The following is a 22108-nucleotide window of genomic DNA, read 5'->3' on the forward strand; positions in this document are numbered from 1 at the left end:
AGGGGTTCTAATAACGTTATAAGTCAGAGGAGTTTGTTTCACGAGGCCGTAACTCTCCATCATCATATTCTTTCTTTTTCCGGGCCGTCCGAAATGACCTTGCTGATCTGATCTGGAGATTAGAGATTAGATGAGCAGGGGGTTGGGCATACAACTGGGGGGGGGGGGGGGGGGGGGGGGGATTTAGATCTACGGTTTTAAGCAGGGATAGCAAAGAGAAAAGAACGGTCTTAAAAGATACATTAAAGCTGAGCCGCAATGGTATTGGGAGATGAGAGAAAAGGAAGAGGGAACAGTCCTGGAGTGTCGGCCGTGCATGCTTGTTTTTTCTTTGCATGCCTTCGGCTAGAAGTGGCGGGAGGTCTTTCCTTTTTATTCCAGTGTGGCCGTTAATCCCTTAATTGTGCTTAATTGCCTGATGGCTTTAACTGATGCCCTTGATAGTACAGGAGGATCGACCCTCCTGGTCGAGTCATAAAAAGACCCCTGGCCGGGCTGAAGATGTGTGTGCAGGAATTCACAACGGGCAAAGGGAGATGATGGAAGAGCGATGGGATCTTTAAGTGTGTCGCCAAGCATGTGGAGGGGTTGGAAAGATGAGTTGGCATTATAGATAATGAGCTTGTGTGTGTGTGTGCGTGTGTGTGTGCGCGCGCGTGTGTGAGACAAAGACAGAAAAGTGAGCAGATGTTCGCTTCGCAGTTTGCTCCTCAAATTCACTTTTGCTCCTTCTTCTTCTTCTTATCTAATTTTTTCTCGCAATAATGATGAGGGGGTTGACACGGCGGTGGGCCGCTCTGTTAACCAGCTTATGTAACCGTGCCCCCCCCCCCCCCCCCCCCCCCCCGGCGGCTTGGAGGATATGCTGACAGCACGCTTTCTCAGCGTCATTAGCAGAGTTACTGGCTCCAAAACAAGGGGAGGAGCGAGGGAGGAAAAGAAAATGAGGAAGTGAAGTGCGACTCGGGAAGTTGGGAGTGGAGCGACGGCATAAGCACGGATGAGAGACGACAAAGGGATAAGGGGAGATAAAGGGCGGATGCCAGCTGTGGGATCTCCAGGAGGCTTGTCCCACGTCTCCCTGGCTGAGCGTTTACCTCAAATACTATTGACACACCTGTGTTTTTACCTTTTTGTACATTTAATCAATTTGTACTGCAGCAGCGGGTTCACCTGTTCCACCTATTGTTTCTGTTTCCTCAGAGGAGATGGACATGAACGAAAAAGAAGAGGGGAAAGAAATGCTCGTCTCCCATTGGGTGTTTGCACAGCACACTATCCCCACCTCCCATCGGCGGCAAGAGAAAAGCATTTCACATGCAAATAACAGTCGGCCTGTGTACCGAACCTGCGTTCATTAGAATAACACGCAACCCTGCATCACAGGCCACGAACAATGTCGCGATAGACCCGTCAGATAGCGCCGGAAACATCAAACCCGTGGCGGAAAGCGCTCGACAGAGGAAGCCGTCGATCGCAATTTCTGAACTCCAGCGACCTGTGAGGATCGGATCGTAACGAGACAAGACGCAACAATGGCCTCGTGCACATTCTGAGGTGATGAACAGCCTCCGTAACGAGTCGTCAGTGATCCACAAACCCTTTGAGATGCATTTAAAGAGAAAATCCAGAGCAGGAGTTAAGTCAGTTGGCAGAGTTGATGTAGAGAAGCTAAAACACATACAGAAATATGTTTGTCAATCTGTTTATCTCTCTTTTGACACACACACACACGCGCACACACACACACACACACTCTGACTATTTGGTGATTTTCATACAAGCTTGGCTTCAAGCTGAGCACGATTGGTGGAAGGCCCAGTCCGCCGAGCTTCAAGCTCAGGGCCCGGATAAACATCCGCTGGGCAAAGAACAGAAGACGGAGGAGGCGGATGTGGGAACAGAGAGCATCTCTCCAACACCTCTGCCACCAGCAATAGCAGACGCTACAAAAATCTTGGCCCTCCTCATCCTCGAGTGTTGACAAGACGGTTTGTTCAAGAAGGCTTAAGGAAGTGAGGACGGGTAAGGACTTTGCAAACGTAAAGAAAAAAAAAAGACCATGAAGCCGACATTTGCGCCGCTTTTCCTGTTTGAAGCAGTGGATTAGACGTCGCAGCCTTGGGTTACACTCAGAACTCTGACAGCTTCCAGTTCTACTTTACATCTAATCTCGTCCTTTGCCACTCCTTCTCGTGCCCTCTCACCCCAGGTAGACGCACACAGACAAATTTGGGTCTTTCCTTCATACTTTTATCCCAGATCCTACGGCATCGACCTTCACGCCTTTTCTCTTTGCCAAAGTCTCTGCTCCGTCTCTCTCTCCCTCCAGAGGGGTGTTTCTGTGGGACGAGTGCCATGTCATGGTTTATGGTTATGTAACATCTCTGTTGTTTGTCTGGTTGTGTGTGTGTGTGTGTGTGTGTGTGTGTGTGTGTGCGTGCGTGCGCGATCCTCGCCGTCTGCGCTGCACTTGGCGTCTCAGGCAGATAACAGGCTTAACTTCGACGAGCCCCCAAATGACTCGGGGCAATTCAGCGACACGCTTTCACCTGAAAGCCGCAGAAACATCTCACAGCGCTGCTTAGCACAGAGAGCCGATACTGCTGGGATGGTGAAACAGAACATCACATAAAAGTAAAGGTGTACCTAAGGAGACGTTAAACAACAACTGAAGGCGTTTTCAAACTATTGTCCCGAGTCTTTTCAGAAAAAAATCCTAATTTATCAACGCCATGCAACTACGCAAAAAAATAAACTATATATGTACTATATATTGGTGTAAAAACCAGGAGCGAATGGTAAATACAGTGAGGCAACAATAATCAGCTTTAATTGTAGAAAAAGTATCTTATCCTCACGAAAGTCAAATGTCTAAAAGTTAATAAAACTAGAATATTTAAACCATCTATGAATGACTGGTGTTTCTGCAAAGGAAGCGTCACTGTAGAAATTAGCACGGGGTCATTGACCCTGTTGGCATCTGCTAAAATACCAGACAAAAATTCACTTTATATTTTGTGTATCACACTTCTTGGGCGCCTCGCAACAAATTCCTGCTGCCGACGGACGCCTGAGCAGAGAATTATTTCTACCAATAAAAAAAAAACACTCTGCATGCTCGGTTGTGTCTGAGAATGCAAAGCACATTTAGTCAAATAAGACATTCTGCTCAAGCGCGCAGAGTACAGCGTGGATCAGGGTCAGATCATCAGCAGCATGCTGCTGCTGCTGATGATCTGACCCTGATAAGCAGGGTTTGCTGCTAATGATTGTCAGAAACCAAAGTCAACCATTTTAACTGGACCTCTCAAAGCAGGTTGAAAACTGCTCCAGTGTAATTCATAACAGGAGCCAAACAGGCTCGATGCCCCCCCCCCCCCCCCAAAAAAAAGCTGAGGGCTACTATGCATTGGCTTGCTGAACATCCAAGCGGGACACAGAGAGTCCGAGGTGTGAGAAACACTGCTGATTGTCTATTCCGTGTGAGGTACGATGCCTGTGTACTTGCACCTTCTGCAAAAAGCCCGGGTGTTTTCCGAGCTTCTTTAAAGTGGCACACTGCAGGCGAACCAAATATCCCCGAGGCTGAAGGTGAAGGGAAGGACTTAAAAACGGCACAGAGAGAATCGATTAGGACGCACGCTTATATAAGCACACGAGAGCCCCCAGACATTTCCGGGTCGCTACTTGCAAGCAGTTTCCAACTCACAAATACATTTCTCTAAAAAAAAAAAAAAAAAAAACTCTCCCTCTCCCCATTTATCATTCAGTTTTCTCATTTTGGGCCATTTTCCCTCGCCTCAGATCTCTCCCTCCACTTTTCTCCACATCCCAAACCCCTTGTCTCTCCATTATTTTTTCCACAGCCTTCCCCTGCTCTTTCACTCATCCCAGAGTGAATCCTTCTCTTTGAGTTTGATGTATCATTCTCTCTCTCTCTCCCCCCCCCAGCCCAAAGCCTCCAATTATATCTGATGGAATAGCTTCTGTGCCATTGATGTTTACGAAGCCATCCATCCGTTGCCAGGACCACATGCCGTTTTGTTGCAGCGCTGCCGTCACTAACTTGGCGGAGCTGATATACGATATAAAAGTGCTATAAAAAGCTAAAGTAGGGTTCCGGCTGCCAGCGGCAAAAATTAAACCCACCGCACTGAGCCAAGATGGTGAGGAATGTCACTGTCAAGCAAAGTAGAGCAATGACAATGTCCTTAAACTACTTCAGTGACTCTCCTTGGTGTTAGTCTGGAAGTTAAATTTAGCTGGGCTTTTGTGGTACAGCAAATGGTACCAATGTTTCATTTTGATTCAGTGAGGACTTTCACTGATGGAACTCAAAACCAAAATAAAGCTGACGAATAAGAACCCTTTTGACCGTTGGCTCTCTTTGACACGTCTGGTCTAGGAGATTTGATTTAGACGCAGTTCACCAAGGTCCACGTTTCAGGGCACTCTCTGTTTTTGTAAATCACTTGAGATAAAAGCGGCTGGTAAATTATTAAGCACATGCCAGAACTGCACTTGTGATGAAATTCTTTCTTTTTTTAAGAAGCTGCCAGACGTACAATTGATGCCGGCCGCCTGGTAACTGGGTGTAGGTGGTCAGAGATCAGAAGCGTTTCATTCAGATTTCTGCATTAATGCTTTTTTTGAACCCTCTAGATTGATTCTTTCCTAGAATATGGCTGCAAACCCACGTTGGATCCAGTACAGACACTGGATGTGGCATAATGTCCCTGTATTAATATTCGACACATAGCGGCGCGGACCATCTCGGATCTTTGTTCCACTCGTGTTCTCTCCGTTCGTCCTATCTCCACCTCTGATCACTCCATTTACCTCAAAGAGTGTTTGTCCATATTTTCAGTCTGATTTGCATGTGAGACGTCCTCCAAGTCTATGTGGAGTCAGACATGATTGACAAGTTTGTTCACACAAATGAAAACTGGAAGCAGCCAAAGGAAATCCATGAAAGTCAAAGTCTCAAACGCTCAAAATCATGTGACTGTGATGAAGTCTAGAGTGGGAAAAGAGGATTTATAGCTGAATGTGTTTGAGATCTAATGGGTTCATGATTTTAGACTTATTTTTTTTACAAATTTATGATTCTGCAATTTTCTACCAGAAGGGAAACACTAACGGCAGAAGTTAACGACCTACTAAAGGCCAACTGGAACTTCTTAACTTTAAATACAGTTTCACCAAACAATGAAGACTGGCACAGCGTATAATTTGTGAGCTCTGGAAGGGAGGTCATACTGCCCAGTGCTCTTCATCATCACCTCCTCGACTACAGGTTCTGTCCCCCTCTGATCCATAACAATAAAAAAGGCAATTCTAAAGTTGGACAGGAAGGCCATTGATCTCGCCTCATGAAATATCACCTGCGCATCTAGCCACACGCGGCTGAGCCCGCCAATCGAAACTTTGGCAAGCCGAGATGCACGCGTGTGCTACGAGAAGGTCATGACGGCAGTCAGAGCAACCCCAACCCCGTCCGCCGCCCACATTATCATCCAATAAAACTGGAATTATATAGAAAATAGATGGGAGGAAAAATTCCTCTCTTATCCTATAATGTTGTAGAACCAAAGGAAAATCTTTTCACATGCAAATTGAAATCCTGACAGCTTTGAGTCGCCTGTGGAAATGTGCCGAGTTAAGCGTGCTTCATTAAACCCTCTCACATATATACCAGACACCCTAACCCATATAACCCGCCCCATCCCACCCTCTTAGCCTTCAGCCCTTAACAAATGTGCAGGTGCAGAGACACTTTCCTACTAGCTCTAAATACATACCACAGAGATTGTGGGCCCTTGTCGCCTGCAGTGGGGCTTGCTGGCACACTTCTTCCACATAACCGTTATTGCATTAGCTACATAATGTAATGATGGCCGGGGTTTTGACTGTTTGCCATCCTGGAGGGCCTGAAGACACTGTAGGCTGTCAGACAGCAGGGAGACACAAAGTAAGGTCACGAAGTATCGAGGCTGACACACAAGCAAATGATAAAGCAAATTGAAATGAAGTGCTCTGACGCAGCGCACGCACACAAAAAGCATAACGAGAAAGGAGTTGAAGAGGTTTGTTGTGTGGAGAGCTTTATATAAAAACCTGACTGTGTGACTCCGAGTTTCACAGAAAACATTTTGAGAAACCGAATGAAAGTTTACCGTACGTTGATTGCGCTGAACCATAACATAATAATTCCCCTCTGGCATAGACTATCACATTTTTAAAAAGAGATGTTTTATATTTGTTCTTCACTCATTGGGGGGGAAATGGCTTTTGATTATAGCAAATAATAATATTTTTTTTTTATGAGAGAATGTTTCTTTCCTTGTATCTAATAAATCAAAGCCAAACTCCAGAGAGAAAGAGCTTAATAAAAAAAACAGTCCCAGCAGCAGAAACCACATTACTCTCAACAAGAGCCAACAGCAGTCAAAAATGAATCAGTTCTGAATGCAATAAACAATTAAACAACCTAATAAATAAGGAGATGAAAGGATTCACAGTGGAGGATAATAAACAGATATATTAGGTATTGTTTCACAGATAAAAGCGTGAATGAAGGGTCGATCGAATATTGGATGACCCAGTTACTGTTAACGATACCAGGCTGGTAGCAGGCCTGAATTCAGGAGTCCTATAAATTACCCATTTCTCAATCCCTTACCCTCAATATTAAAGTAGTTGCTTGAATCTAGCTTTGTTTTCTCATTTTTAATTATCTTGTATCTCACTTCACACCGAGATTGCGTGCTGCTTAACTAGAAAAGAGACTTGTGAGCCATCCTTAAATGAGTTTAGATAAATAATGTATTCTTCATTCCTTACTTTAAGCTCCGGTTTTCAAATAAAACATACAAATAAAAAAAACTTATGACAAATTCCTATGGAAATCCATGATTTTGAAAAAAATAAATACAAGACACCGCAATCCTAAAGTGCAATTTCACTTTATCTAACTATAAAGACATCACTAGTCAGAATGAAAAATCCTTTTACAATTTGCTTTCACACAAAATGCGGGGAAAACCTGCCGGCGTCATAAATAATTGAAAAGCAATAATGTTTATTGGTAACAGCAGAGGCAGTAATTAGATGGGAAATGATGCTGACACATTACTGCAGTATATTACTCTTCTTATCTCCTGTCCTCAAGGGACCATATTGATCCTTTGAGCACTGAAGTTGAAACAAAGAAACCCCCCCACTGCCCTTTAAAGGGTTTTGCTGTGTCAGAGCGCGGGTGCAAGTCAACTTTAATTGCTCTTTACTTCACCTCTACTGCTCCTCTGGCTGGAAGACACTAAACAGAGGATGGAGAAAGTTAAAAATGAACAAAAGATGAGAAAAGTTGTGGCGGGAGAGAAAACTATAAATCATGTCAAACAAATCTGTTCAAGTTACTCCGAAGAAGCGGGCGGCGATGGGGCGGATTTGTCTTTCATGGAAATTTACTTCCCCAAAATAAATTGGTCGTCCTCTACGTCCACGATTGATGATAGTTTGTAAACTTGACAGTTATAAATGTATTGGCTTTAAAGCTCTAAACAAGTTTCGGCCTCTTAAACATGAAATGGGCGAATATATTGGGGGGGGAAATCACTCTGCATAGTAATGACCGACGATGGTTCAGGGATTTTATCATCCGAGGTGTGAGAATTATGTTATGGCTAGGAGACATTGGGACATACAATTAGCATAATAATGCATTATAAATAGCTCATTCCCAAGGCTGTGTGCATGCAAGGGCTGGTGCTGGAGAAGCAGTGCGGCCTGCTGGAACCCCGCCAGAGTACTCGAGGGGGTACATACAGCCTAGAAAGAGGCTGTATGTACTTCTGTCAAGACCCCCCCCCCCCCCCCCCAAAAAAAAAATACCAAACTAATCCTGGGCAGGACAAAGTCAGACAGTTAGGAAGAGGTCCGCAGCATCCAAACAGGGTAAGAGACAAAAGACGAACCAAACAATCCAGTTGTTGGTTGCATCCAAAGTTTACCTCGGGATGACCATCTCGTAACTGATTGGAGGTCTTGGGGTAAAATGATCAATATATTCAATGACATACCAGTGATTGGATGTATTCCCAAAACTGAAATCCTTAGCATGGCTCTTTCTGCAAATTGCATATTTAATCTTTCAAAATGTCTTTCACCAAAATCTTAAAAAGATAAATCTGATGGGAAAGAACTGAAATCAAAGAAAAGCGAAAAGAAAATTGGTTCTGGTTCAGTTAGAGTGAATAAAATGTTAAATATCTGTCTTAGAAAAGACTACACTGTCAAAATGTAATGACCAAAGGTACCCGGAATTTTATTAAAAACTTATCTAAAAGAAAAAGGACAATGAAGACTAACTAAATATGAGAAGAACCAAATGACAGAAGTCGAAGAGTGCGTTTTAAAAAATCAACATCAGACAGACTCCACTAATGGAATGATTTTTGGTCAATTCTCTCACATCCCATCTCTGATACTCAACATTAGGAAGTAAGAAAGACAAAACGCTCAAAGTTCTGTGCTGCAGGATCAGCAGGGAATATCCACTTTATGTCACATGTCTTTGTACGTGTGTGTGTGTGTGTGTGTGTGTGTGTGTGTGCCACAGTAGTTTGGTGCGCACGAACACTCAGGCATCTTAACAATGACAATGTTTGACACTGAAAGCCTGCAGCCAACGTTCCTGCTGGAGCAGCATCCTGCATCGCTCTGCTTTCCACATGGCGAGCACAGTTAGAGGACAAAAGCCACACAAACACGGACACTGTACAAACATGGTCACAGGAATTTGTGCTAAGGGTATGGAGGACAGAGGCCCGCTCAGCTGGGGAAGGACACAGCTAACATTACATTCACAGCCAGACAAAGTGAGAGAGAAGTGGGTAATGGCAAGTAAATCAGATCGCAAAATTCCAATGAAGCACGAAACCTCAACCTCAGGAAAGTGAGAGCAACAAATATATTCCTGCTTTCTTTGTAACATAAAGCGATGTGCAATTAATTTCAGAAGAAATAAAAAGCAAGCGAAGAGGAGAGGAGAGGCAGGGAAGGGAAGAGGGAGTTGATTTAAAACTCGGATAAGACCAGGGTGATTAAATGTCCAAATAAATGAAATAAATCGGTCTTGATATTTACTTAACGAGAGATATGCTGTACCAAATGAAATAAAAATGAAAAATACTCGTATATATTCTTCTTTACTTTTTTTTTTATTCACGGAAGCTTTTTATATGATCTAAAACGTACTTCTCAAAAGAGTTACCTCTGATTGCTTAAGTGGGTGTTGCATAAGGTACTTACACCCCCCCACAGTCGATGGCAGCTGGCACGCCTTCAGTTTTGGAAAGCATCCATACTGCTGCTGAGTCTCCAAAATCAGGGCATGCTGACCACCATTTACTGTAAGTAAAACGATGGCTGTGGATAAGCACCTCCTATAACCTCACTTACAGAATCCAAAATAACCCCGTAGGTTAAAAAAACAGAACGTGGGTCTTCCCTGAATATCTTTACTTTGACGGATTGAAACAGTTCTATTTATATTGGATGCCTCTTCACGCAGAAGAGATAAATCTCCTTTAATCCCAAACAATGAGCAGTTTTAGGTTTATTCTATTCATGTTTTATTATAATTTTTTGATTTCTTTTTTTGCACTTCCAGACTTTTATTTTGAAAGTTTTGTGATCTTCATAGAGCACAATTGTTCTCCATATGATGGTTGATGATGCTTTGCTGGCTGGTCGATGTTAAATTGTGAGTTCTGTGATAAACCGGCAACCTGCTAAAATTAAACGTGTAGAGGCCCAACTGTATATAACTCCGTGTTCTCTGACCGGAGCCGTGTAATGGTCAATTTTTTTCCAAATCAGTCACAAACTTGCTGGAAAAATGACCACAGCGATGCTAAAACGACCGACTTTCACACAGGCTGAATCGGTGTGACCTTCCTCGTTTTTCCCAATAAATGTTACATTTGAAAAAGGGAACAGGAACTCACACGTACTTGTCGAAACGTCCAGCGACAGACACCGCAGAGTTGTGTTCATACAGCACACACACACACACACACACACACACACACACGGGATCAATGTGTCAACACTACAAAGTCTGGGTGCTCGGCCTCCACGCGCCATAACAAGGTGGGAGATATTGAGTGCTTGGTCTCTGATCCTGGCGGTGGAGGCACAACCTCCGGGGAGGAGGTAAAGAAAACGGAAGCCAGGTGATGGAGACAGGAGAGCCTGGAAAAAAGTGATTGAAAAAAAAGCGTACAGCGAGGGAGAGTTATGATGGGAAGGAATGAGACAGGGGAGACAAAGGTCGTCGAGGCCGAGGAGGGGAGGAGGGAGAGACAGCTAGATGGAAAGGTAGATGAACACTACTAAAAGATGGAGTGTGAGAGAAGCTGCGTGTACGTGCCTGTAAATATGCTACACATTACTAGTCCTACAGACGCACAGCTATACATACAAAAGCGTTATTGCTTTACGATCTTAGCATGGGATGCTACAGCGAATCCACACACACATGCGTTCATTACTGAATTCTGTAAGCAACAAAAGGGTGATCAGTTGCATCGTCCCTCGTCACAAGCCGCTCCTTTGTTTTCATCGCGTTGCCCTTTATGTGTGTGACCCCAGATTTCACAAGTGGATGGATACTGATAGAAGTTACCCAATGCAGAAATAGCCTTTGTTTTTCTTTGTTTTTTTTTTATTGAATCGATGTGTGCACGGCAGCAAACTGGGATTTACATCCTGACGGGTGCAGAAGAGTGTCTTATTTATATGTAAAGTAACAGCGTGGACAAGTACATCGTACGGATGGTGTGGAGAGCGCGTCTTGCAACATCTTTGGTTTTTAATTCGTGGCTATGGGTGCCTTTAATCATAATGGGGTTTCGAGCTAGCATGTGAGGGCTATGGGGGCTCAATCTCTACCATAGTACTAAAAAATAAATAAACTCCCCAGGATATGTTTGATTCTGGGTAGAGTCATTAAAGATGCAGCTTCTTTTTTGGGGGGGTCCAGCATCCTGTGTCTCTGGTCCTCAAACAGAATACCCTCCCCTTCCTCCCGCTGCCTCCTTTTGCATGCCTCCTGTGAGCAAAAGACGCACACGGACATTCAGGTGCGGACGGAAAAGCGACGTGTTCGTCTGAATCTTTCATCCATCATTCATGCAATGTTGTCTTCAGCGGAGAGAATATGCCAGGAGTTGCAGTGAATTAAAAATAGAGGTGGCATCTGCACGAATTTAACAAACAGCCCGAACTGAATGTGCCACACAGTTGTATATCTACAGCTATGTTTGTTTGTGTGCATCGTGCGCCTCGCGCTACACTTGAATTGGACGACTTTGTTTTGTGTATGCCTACACTCTTTGCATCTTTGCTCTGCCGGGAGTAAATATGTGAACGTGTGGCGGGATCCTGATGGCCCGGCGCTGGAAAGAAAAAAAAAAAAATGAAAAGAGAAAAATGAACAGGTCCAATCCTCTGAAGCTGACGGCTGTGCGTTTTCTCAGAGAGAATTTATTTATCACAGATGCCAGGGAAATTAGCATTAAAATGATTGCAGGCACAGACTCACCCCGGATATCTCCGATGGCAGGCATCCAAAATGCTCATGTTTACAGAACCCAAGTGAGAGAGTAGAAAGGCATGGCGGCGTTAGAAAGATGGAGGGAGGGAGAGATGCGACTGTGCAGTATTGAGAGATAAAAAGAAGAGGTAAGATTGGAAAGAATAAAGAAGCCACAGAGAAAAGTGGAGAAAAAGAGATAAAATATGTAAGAAGAAAAAAGGGCAAGACGCTGGTGAATGAGCTTTGCTGTAGAAGGAGCGGAGTTGAGAGATGATAGAGACTTCAGCTGTAAATAAAAATAAAAATAGTGTGTTTCTCCTACATAGAAGGTGATAAAAAAGGTGCATGGGGGGGGGGAAAGCATTACAAAGATATTCTTCCACATATGGGAGAGATGCCGTCTGTGGAGAACAGACGGCGGGAAGACGAAAAATATAAGATGAGATTTTAGTGGTAAAAAAGCAAAAGGGTTTGGAGAGGAATGAGAAAAATGCGGGGTCAATGCAGAGGAAGACATTAAAATGAACGCTCAAAAGAAGAAACAGCAGAGCGGAGAGGAAAGCAAGAGGAGAATTAGCCAGAAAAAGGGCCGGTGGTGCAGCCGAAGTAAGGTGTATAAAAAATAAGCACCTTCTTCTTTATGAATAATTGTTATTACCACCTATCAGCCCTTTTATATTAGCCAGCGTGCCCACAGCGTGCTTACCGCCTATGGGCACACTGCACACAAAGGAGGATTGAGAAACTGAGGGGAGGAAATGCAACACTCTATTTAACTGAGTCAGAGGAAGACATGGATGAAGAGGAGAGGGAGGGAGGTTAAAAAGAGATTGGGCATTTGCAAATCACTTCTGGAGAGCGCACAGAGAAACAGAGCGCGTTGCCATGGTAATAGACACACTTGTGGATGAGTGCATATAAATGGATACAAATGTGAATTCATGTAATTCATTACGAATAAATATATCAATTGAATTTTCTCACTTGTTGCGCGGTTAAGCTTTTGGTGTCGGGGCCTGTCATTGTGATTCCCACCTCTCAAAGCCTTTTATGCTCACAGGAATCCCATCAGGTCGATCTAAAAAGGTAAATCGGGTGTGTGCTCTCATGGAAAATTAATCAAGTCAAAGTTTCTTTCTTTTTTTTTGAAAGAAAAGAGACATTCATAAGGCTTAACGGGTTTGGGTGGGAGTCATTAATGAGAAATGGAAAGCTATTGTGCAGCTAATACATGGCTCAAACTAGATTGCTGTGATATCTGACTGCGGCAGGAGAGCAGCGGAGCACGGGAATATTGCAAAGCATTCTTTATTCTTCAGCTAAACCCACTGGAGATCCATGAAAACGTTAATAAATAAGAAGAGTTTCGAATCGCCCACTTACCCTCTTCATTTATCTTGATTATTTAAGAAACCAAAAGCTTCAACTCGAGTTGTTTTTGGGGCATCCAATCAAGTGAGCAATGGTTCGCCATGCGCCGATAATGTTAGCGTATAATGTTCTCCAAAATGTGCGCTAATAAAATCAGGGCATGCTCTAAACACAGGCTAAACAGTGAAATAAACACAACACAACAAAATAAAAGTCTGCACAAAATAAGCACAAAAGCACGACTTCCATCAAATCAAATCACCTGCATTAGTTTGATTTTAAATGAGATAAAGCAGAAGAAGCGGCGTAAACAATCCCGGTGTATCATATCCTAATTCTGGGACCCGAAAACATTCATCCCTCGCAGGCTTAGACGTAGAATTTATCCTTCTGTTTACCTCCGATTTTACAATTAAGCGGCATATTAAAAAAAAAAAAGTAGAAAAAAACTGTTTAGATAAAAGAGCATGCATGACGAGAGCACAAGAATAGATAAATAACTCAAGGCGGAGTGCACAGCCTCTGCACCCACGGAACGTTCCAGATGTTGGCTGGAAGTAAGAAGATGCGTGAGCACAGTTTAACGCTTTGTTGCCCTGTTTGTTGCCTGCGTTTCATTGCAGGCATTAACGGCTCCACTTAGAGGCTGAAAGGTCGGCCGTGCCGTCCCCTCTCGCTGCAGTGAGGAAGAGGAGGGGGTATTTCTGGGTCACCAGCTGGCTACATTTTCTGCGAACACAGCACTGCCGGACCTCACCAGCTGTTTCCTCTCGCCGTCCAAACTTCCTCTCTTTTTTACACTCTCCTCCGCGCTACATGTAACACCACGGCGTTTCCAGATGCTTGCCTGCGGCTAGAGGAAAATTAACTGTCTCCTCTCTTCCTACGGCCCTACTTATGAGTGTAATTGTGTTCATATATCAATAGAAAAGAGAAACGTGAGACAGAAGACTGAACCATTCGTGCATAGGACGTATTGATCATTAGTGAGGTGAGGGGGAGAAGGACAAACAGAGGAGACGGAGGGAGAGGAAACTTTTTCTTTGATTTTGGGCATTGTGTCTTCGGGATAAAGCGCTGATCACACAGCTCAGAGGAAAAACGTGACTACACCATCCTCCAATTCACTTAATTAGCACTCTGTAACCTTGCAAATTACAAAGAGGGAATGGGAAAAAAGAATTAAAAAAAAAAAGATAAAAGAAGAGGATGAAAGGAGGAGGAGAGAGAGCAAGAATGCAAATAGACCTGGGGAAAGAGTAATTGGACAAGAGTGATAATTCTAATCCTACCACACTTAAATATGCATTAACTGGGATTTAATCCATGAGGCAGCAAATGCATGGAGCCACGGCGACAGTAAATATGTTTTAATGCACTATGTGGCCCTTATTATGCGTGAGTCATTTAGGGTTGCCGTTTGAAGAGATGTAGCATGTCGTCTCTAACGCGTTTACATGGTGGTTTGCGCAGCTATTCGGGCCCAGCAGAGGCAGGGATGGAGGTTAAGATTTGGTTTCGGCGCAATCGATTATAGCTGCGAGCGAGATGAAAACAGTTACTTACAAACGGCATAAAAAGAGCATTATATTGTAAATAAACATCTATACTAATCAAAGAGGTAAGTTTAAAATACATGAAAATGTGATGTTGATGCTGTCCAGCCTTGATATTGATCATCCATGCTACTTAATTAAGGAGAGATGATGCCCAAAGTTTTACTCTCTTAGATATAGAGAGGAAGCAGAAGATCCATAAACGATTGAATCGATCAGAAACTGAAGAGCTGATTTGAACTGAAAATGAGCTTTAATGATTATTAGTTTGCACCTTTATCTGTAACCAATCCTGACTATGGGTAACAGTGTGCATAACTAAGTGAGGCTGGTTGCATATCCTGCTGATTAACTAGAACAGAAACGTGTCCTCCCATATCTGATGGATGCGCTTCATCAGTTCGCCCTCTCCAAATATAATCTTGCTCAACACTTTCTGAGCTCCAGGCTAATCTCTGCACAGTCCATGCATACGGTGCAATTCAGTTTTGGAGACGGAAGAACAAACACGGTCAAGTACAGGGATTTGTGCAAAGAGGTCACACGCACCAACGCACGTAGACAGACGCCAAACTCAGTGAGCTCAAAATCTTGCGCTCGCACAGTAAAGACTCACAGAAGTCAAGCCTGCCTATAGACCGATGTGCGTTGCTGATCCATACGTGCATATATAAATGGGAAAACACTACATAAACTGCACACCGCACACATGGCTAAGCGAGATAGCAATACTGAAATGCAATGCTTGGGGAAGGGGGGGGGAGCAGATTTGAATTGTAAAATAAAAGATCAGTCACTTCCAGCCAAGATTATCATTTCACAGACACACTTTGAGCCAAAAGCTGATACAAAATGGAAAGCACTATGACAGTCGCCAGCGTGCCCTTGAACACACTTCACACTCTTCACAGTCGAGCGAATCTAGTGGGGACGGCTATACCAGGCGCCACCTCGCCATCGCATGCCTCCATTCTTTTTTATACAGGCAGAGGAGGAGCTTCGGTCTTTCACTCATCAGCATTCGCCAAAGCTCAGCCACGTCAAAAGCCGCCACACCTCCACAGATACAAGAGCAGAGGGACTGGAGCAAACGCTTTATGGCGAAGGCAACACTGATCACTATTTTGGAAAGGAATGAGCCCATCACAAGAATAACTCCGGACCATCTGTAATTGCTATTGTAATGCTAAAGAAAAAAAAAGAAAAAAAATCCATGTGAAAACAGCATGAGTGGAGGAAGAACTGACACAAGCACAGAGATGAAGAATAGCACCTAACATGAAAGGGATCCGGCACAACAGCGAGGATGAGGAACGGTTGGAATTAGGGACAATCGTGGGAGATAAACTGTCAAAACCACGTAAGCCTTGTTCCCAAGAAGTCCAGCTCACTTTACCGCTTCATCGAAGTCTAGGCTGAGTGATTACATGCCCCCCCCTTTTTTTTATAAAAGTGCCACTATTTAAAAAAAAAGCTCCTAATTCTGCGCTCTAGGAATCATTTCTAATTTATTCTCCCCAGTCCTGATCTGCCGAGCAAAGCTATTATAAGAAAGTCAAGATGATGTGCTGTCAGAAACCAGAGAAAATAGATGTCACCCTCAGAAATAAGCCTGTAATAACTACTGTCTTATTATTTTCAGGGCTGAAGTATAGCTTTTAGCCTCATCTCCCCGTTTTGCCCCCAGGCGCCTCTTTTGTAGCTTGTAAAAATGCTTATTATAATAATTGCATAAACTACAACAGTTTGAAACGTTGAATTGAGGCAATATACGGCTCTATTCATCATTAACATACAAGGAGGTTCCTGAACTCTGCTCACGCACACACACAAAAAAAACACATCCTCTCAAGTGGGCATCTTTTCTGCAACAGTTGTGACTAATAGTGCCTTCGTACGTGTGTTGCTGCACAAGCACGTTTGCTGCAGACTAAGAAGTTCATTACGGCATGCGGGAGTTTTCTTGGCATTTAAATCCCCCCCCCCAACCGAAAAAAAGATGAAACAGGTTCAGCGGGAAGGGTGCAAGGAAGAGAAAAAGCACTTGTCTGCATTTTGGGGGTGGATCATTGTAGTTAAAGTGACATTTTGGTGCGATGTGCACTTTCCAAAAGCCCCGCGGGGGGGGGGGGCTGCAAGGACATGCCCAGGCACGCCAGCCTTCTCCGCGCAGTTAGCCTCTACCCTGACACTGAGCACAACAGGCAGGTCAGGCCGTGTGCCCAAACACATCACGCTCCTCCCAATCCAACACTCAACAAAACGCAATCATTTTCACCGTACCTGACGTGAGCGCAACAACCCTCGGATAATCCCGAATCGAGACGCACACCGTCGTCTGCTTTGAGATCAGGGAGATGCTAAACACGCTTCAGCCTTTCTGCCCTCTGGTCTCCCCCCATCTGAGTGCCGAGTTTGAACTCAATTTGCCCCCACGTTGGCACCACAGTGATGACTTCATGCAACAAACAGCCAGCTTTCCTTCTTTCCGTGGCCCACGAGGTCTCATGAATTTGAAAACTGGGCCGAATGCCTCACGGCGATGCGATTGAACGGGACGCTGGTTTTATGGAGGAATTGAAGCAGATCATTGTTTTTTTTTTTTACTTTGAAACTCTGCTATGGAATCATCCTGGGTGGATTAGTGGGGCTAAAGGGCTATGAGGCGCTCACATTCCCGGCGACATGCGTGGCATCGACTGAACAGGAGCATCGCTTTGTGCAGAGAGCACCAAATATAGCCACACCGATCCAGCAGTCTTCAACCTCGCAAAAACCCTCACGCTGTTCGGCAGCAGGCAAAAAAGAAAATAACCCGGAGGGCCAGAGGAGCAGCGTTACAGAAAAGCCCCCGACTCCTTGGAGCACAAGCTGAGGTTAATGTTACAGCTACGCTCCGATGCCCTGCCCACAAGCAGTGGTAAACAAACCCCACACAGCAGCTACAGGCCCGACAACGTCAGAAATTAATACTGGCTGGATGAGGCTCGACATCAAATATGGGTAAGGAGAATGTCAATAAGGGCATACAATATTAACCCGGAATCACCTCTCTGTGCTCACTGAACAGATAAAGTGTCCAGACAGGGGGGGCTCAGTGGGCCCCAATCAAAGGACATTAGACTTTCTGCTACCTGAGCGTGTGAGAGAACTCCAGCATGCGAAGGAAAGCATCGGGCCGAATGTAGAACATGACAGGAAGCAGCGAGCCGGGTCGATCCGGCATCACAAGGTGATTTCTTTTTTTTTTATTCGTTTGAAATCACAAAAGCCACGAGACCTGGCCCGGAGCCAGACGTGCACGCCGCGCTGTGGTCGATGAGAGCTTTCATTATCGGCTGCTAATACATAAAGCCGAGTCTGATGGGTAGGCTGATAACGTGCGGGAGTGAATTGATCGCAAATATGATAAATGGGGAAACCAGGAAAACAGACGATAAGCTTTGGAACAGCGGCTCTGACTTCATGCAGGCTCGGCTCTCTTAGACTCTGCAGGCAGCTTGTCTGTTTTGTTTTTTCATGGAGAAATGACTACTGCTTGTTTTCATCCGTGTCCTGGACAACAGCGTTCTGCTCATATCCAAAGAGGCCGTCACAATCACAAGCGATTAGCTCATCCTGCCCAATAACATTAAAATCTCATTAAGCCGAGAGTCAGCTAAATTATTCCTGAATCACTCTAAATCTTTCTAACAGCAAGGAAGAGAGGCGAGCCAGTGTTTCCAATGCACAACATAAATGTTGGAACTCCAGTATGGGCTGAATGATTTATTCACTTTGTCCTAATGTTAATGTCCCTTTAATGTGCGTCTTAATGAACGCGGGCCAAACAAGGGATGTTCATAATGACTAAATTCCCCGAGAATTAAACAAGAAGTCTGAACTCGATTAGTGTGCAAATAGTCCGAAAACAGTCACACTTTTATTTAATCTATGGAATTAAACTTTGTATTAACAAAATACTCTGCATAAGAAAAGCACCGAACGGTTTCTCCCATTCTCCCACCGCAGAATTCCATTTTTAAATGCAGCTGAACTGATATTATGTGCGTTATGGACATAACACCAGCAGGCTATTCTCCACATATACGTGTGCTGAATGCGGCAACGCATCACTTCGGTTGTCAGCCAAGTCGTACATACGCAAACAGAAGATAATAAATCTGCACTTTGAAAAATCCTCATCAATAAAGGTATTTACGAGAGAAAAGATTTGATAAACAAAGCCATCTGTAACATCGTGCTTTGGACTTTTTGGCAATACTCCCAACTCAGTACGTTGCCATATGTGATCTAAAATGAATGCGTCCATCAAACAGGCAATGGCTTTGCAAATAACAATACTCTACGTCTACGGAAAATACAAGAGGAAAAAGTCCGACCCAATCACATCCAGTGTTAACCGCCACGCAAGGACATTACTGGGCTATGACCATCTTCTTAAACTTAATGGAAATAGCTCTATGGTTCAAGAAACACAATCAACCACACGGTGCTAGCAACCTTGCTGACAACGAATGTTCAGTTTGTACTCCTTACCCTTGTTCTTTTACTTTATATACAGGGTAGACGTGTATATGAAGGCGTACTTGAAATGCACACACACACACACAGGTCCAAGACTCGAGAGACCCAGAGCAGTCTTTTTTGCTCCCTGTTTTTATAATCCTCGCAATTAGCGAGAAATAATTAATGTAAAAAAAATGAAAACGTGGAGGGCAGAGAACCTTGAAGATAGCGTTCTGCAGCGTAAGCGTTCAATTCCCACTTCCCCAAGGTCCGATGCGCTCTGGCCCTGATCCTCGCACAGCAGATGAATGAACAAAGTCCTCTTTGATATCCTCCTCTCACTATCTCCTCGTGCATCATACACACGCACACACACACACACACACACACTTTATTTTTGTTTTCTCACAATCTCCTCACTTGTGTCATCCTCTCGTCCCTGATTCCGTCCTGCCTCCAAGTTGCGGCCTGCCAAGTAAGGTCCGTCTAAAATGAAACATGAAGGTTACACCCGACATCTGCTGCCCCCCCCCCCCTCCCCTAGACCAAGGCTCTGTTTGATTGCCTCCCTGTGAAATTAATAAGAGCAGCACATTAACAATCTGGTATAAATGGGGAGTCCATAGATGGTTAGCTGTGAAGGGATGTGTGATGTCTCGAACCTCGCAGTGCAGCAGTGGAGCTACGACTTGGTGGTGAAATGTCTCGGTTGTGACCTTGTGAAGTCATTTCTGGGGGGGGGGGGGGGGGGGGGGCACGTGCAAGCGTAATGTGTTTTTTTTTTGCGATCGGAGAGAAACTGCATTGCCATCCACGGGTTCGGGGACAACTGTGAAATCTACGCAGACATTTTAAATGTGGACAATTGTGAGCGCCGAGATTCTGTCTGAATATGTTGTTCAGTGTTGCTCAGTGTGTGTGTGTGTGTGTGTGTGCGCGCAACTGGGTGTGTGTAATCCACGCATGTGTGCAGTCTCCGTTTACATAGACAAATAGCCACAAAAAAAAAAAAGAAAGGGGAGAAGAAAAAGGACTCCTGAGCACTCCTGCCCCCTGGTGCCATTTTGCAGTACTGAGCTTTGGATGTGCCTGGAAGGCTGCAGCTTGGGTTCTACTGGAGGAGGCCGCTGCTCTGTGAATAGTCTGAGCGTTTCTGCTTATTGCACCACCTCTTCCTCCTGAAGGGTTAGCTTTGATGCTTGCAGACATTTAAATTCCAAAGGGCCACAAAATACCAATGGTGGTGATGAAGCTCATTCATTCATAAAAAGCTGTGACCGGGATTTAGATCTTGAATTACAGAGAGCAGACATTTCATGTCACTCTTCAAGCTAATTGTTGAAATATTCTGATTTCAGACTTAGTTTATAGAGTAATTTTTGCAGTGCTAAATTAGTACAAATTTGAAGTTTTGCAGATATACTAGTCCTATATAGAAAAACACGTGCTAGGTTCCCTCTCTCATCCTTTTCCTTTTTGGATGCATCTCACCAAAGCTACCGCACCCGCGTTTTATTAAGCGATGCAGGATGTGTGAGTGAATAAGAGAAGCCATGGAAGGATTGTCACCGGGTAATAAATGCTTTAGCAATTACGGTTTATCCAGGGTGATGCCGACTGCGATTTTACATTCAGACCAGCAGATGGCGACAGCAGTTAAGCTGTGGCACAGCGCTGCCAGCCAGGTGTTGCTGTTGGCTCAGAGTTTTAAATGTTTATTCCAGCAACAGGACATAATCGCAGTTTGTTGTGAAAGCATCATTCCTGCATCACAAAATATTTACATTGAGCTATTGGGGGGGGGGGGGGGGGGGGGGTGACCTCCTCAACACAGGCCAGTCCTCCCACAACATCAGCCATGAGTCACAACAGAGCCATCAGCCGCCACCACCACCACCAGTGTCCTCCATGGTGGGGGGGTCATTCTAATGTTGCTCAGGGAACATCCCCTTTGATCAAATATATTCCTGAAGACACTTTCTGACATATTTAACTATCACACATCATCTGTTGAGATAAACAGATGATCAAGAAGAAACAACAACTTCACAGCAGTTCAACAAGGATAAACATGGTAAACAACATTTAAACAAGTTTCATTGTGCGGCAAAGTGCAATGACAACCAAGAACGCTTTGTTTTGCAGCTTTCTTCAAACAGCACGATGCAAACCTCAGGATCATTTTCTATTGTTTGTAAAAAGGCAAATAGTTGATGCAAATATTTAGCAAGCATCAGTCCTGTCGCTTCCAGGCAACAGAAAACAGGCAATCTGAGTTACAACAGTTCATTTTGTAGAAGTATCTCTACGTGACAGGACCATGTTGGTAGCCAAACACCCCAATAGTTAGTAGTTTTTTTTATTCTTTAATTTTATTTTATTTTATCTGATAGAAATAGAGTCCAATTACTCGCAAAACTATCAACTCAAACCCAAACACAATCTTAATAATAATAATAATTGTGGCTGATGCTGAGAAAGTAACTAGACTGTAATGTTAGTCACGTGTAAGGCCAAGTTTACGCTGGACTCTGCTCAGCCACAAACGAGCGGGCTAATGCCTTTAGGTTAAAGTTTGCATCGACAGCTTCGTGCCATGTTGCTATTAGAAAGGTTTGTGGCTCTAACGTTCAACTTTTTAGTTGTTGTTGGTCTAATTTGTGGTCCAACTTTCACCTGGCAGCAAAACCTGTTGGTCAATGGCCTCCAGAAACGCGCGCCCCAATCACAAGGAGTCTCGTGACTCACCTGCAGCAGAATGGAACGCAGACTCCCTGTTTGCCATGACGACGCAGCCAGCAGTGCCTCCTTTCCTTTTATCGTTCCTTTATTTTTGACATTTATTTTTTTTGGGGGGGGGGGGGCACACAGCGTGAATGCAGCGTCACCCCTTCAATGCGGTTGCGCGTGCCTCCAGCCGGGTTGTCACGAGGCTGGGGCGTGTGCACGTGAACACGTGTTCTGCGTGTGAGCGGCGGCGCACGGTCCCAGGCGCATTAGGGAAAGGGGGGGGGGGGGCTGCATGCGGCGCCGTGTGTCACGTGATCACATGAAGCTAAAGCGATTA

This window comes from Brachionichthys hirsutus, chromosome 22, assembly GCF_040956055.1.
Source record: "Brachionichthys hirsutus isolate HB-005 chromosome 22, CSIRO-AGI_Bhir_v1, whole genome shotgun sequence".
In the NCBI taxonomy this organism is placed as follows: Eukaryota; Metazoa; Chordata; class Actinopteri; order Lophiiformes; family Brachionichthyidae; genus Brachionichthys; species Brachionichthys hirsutus.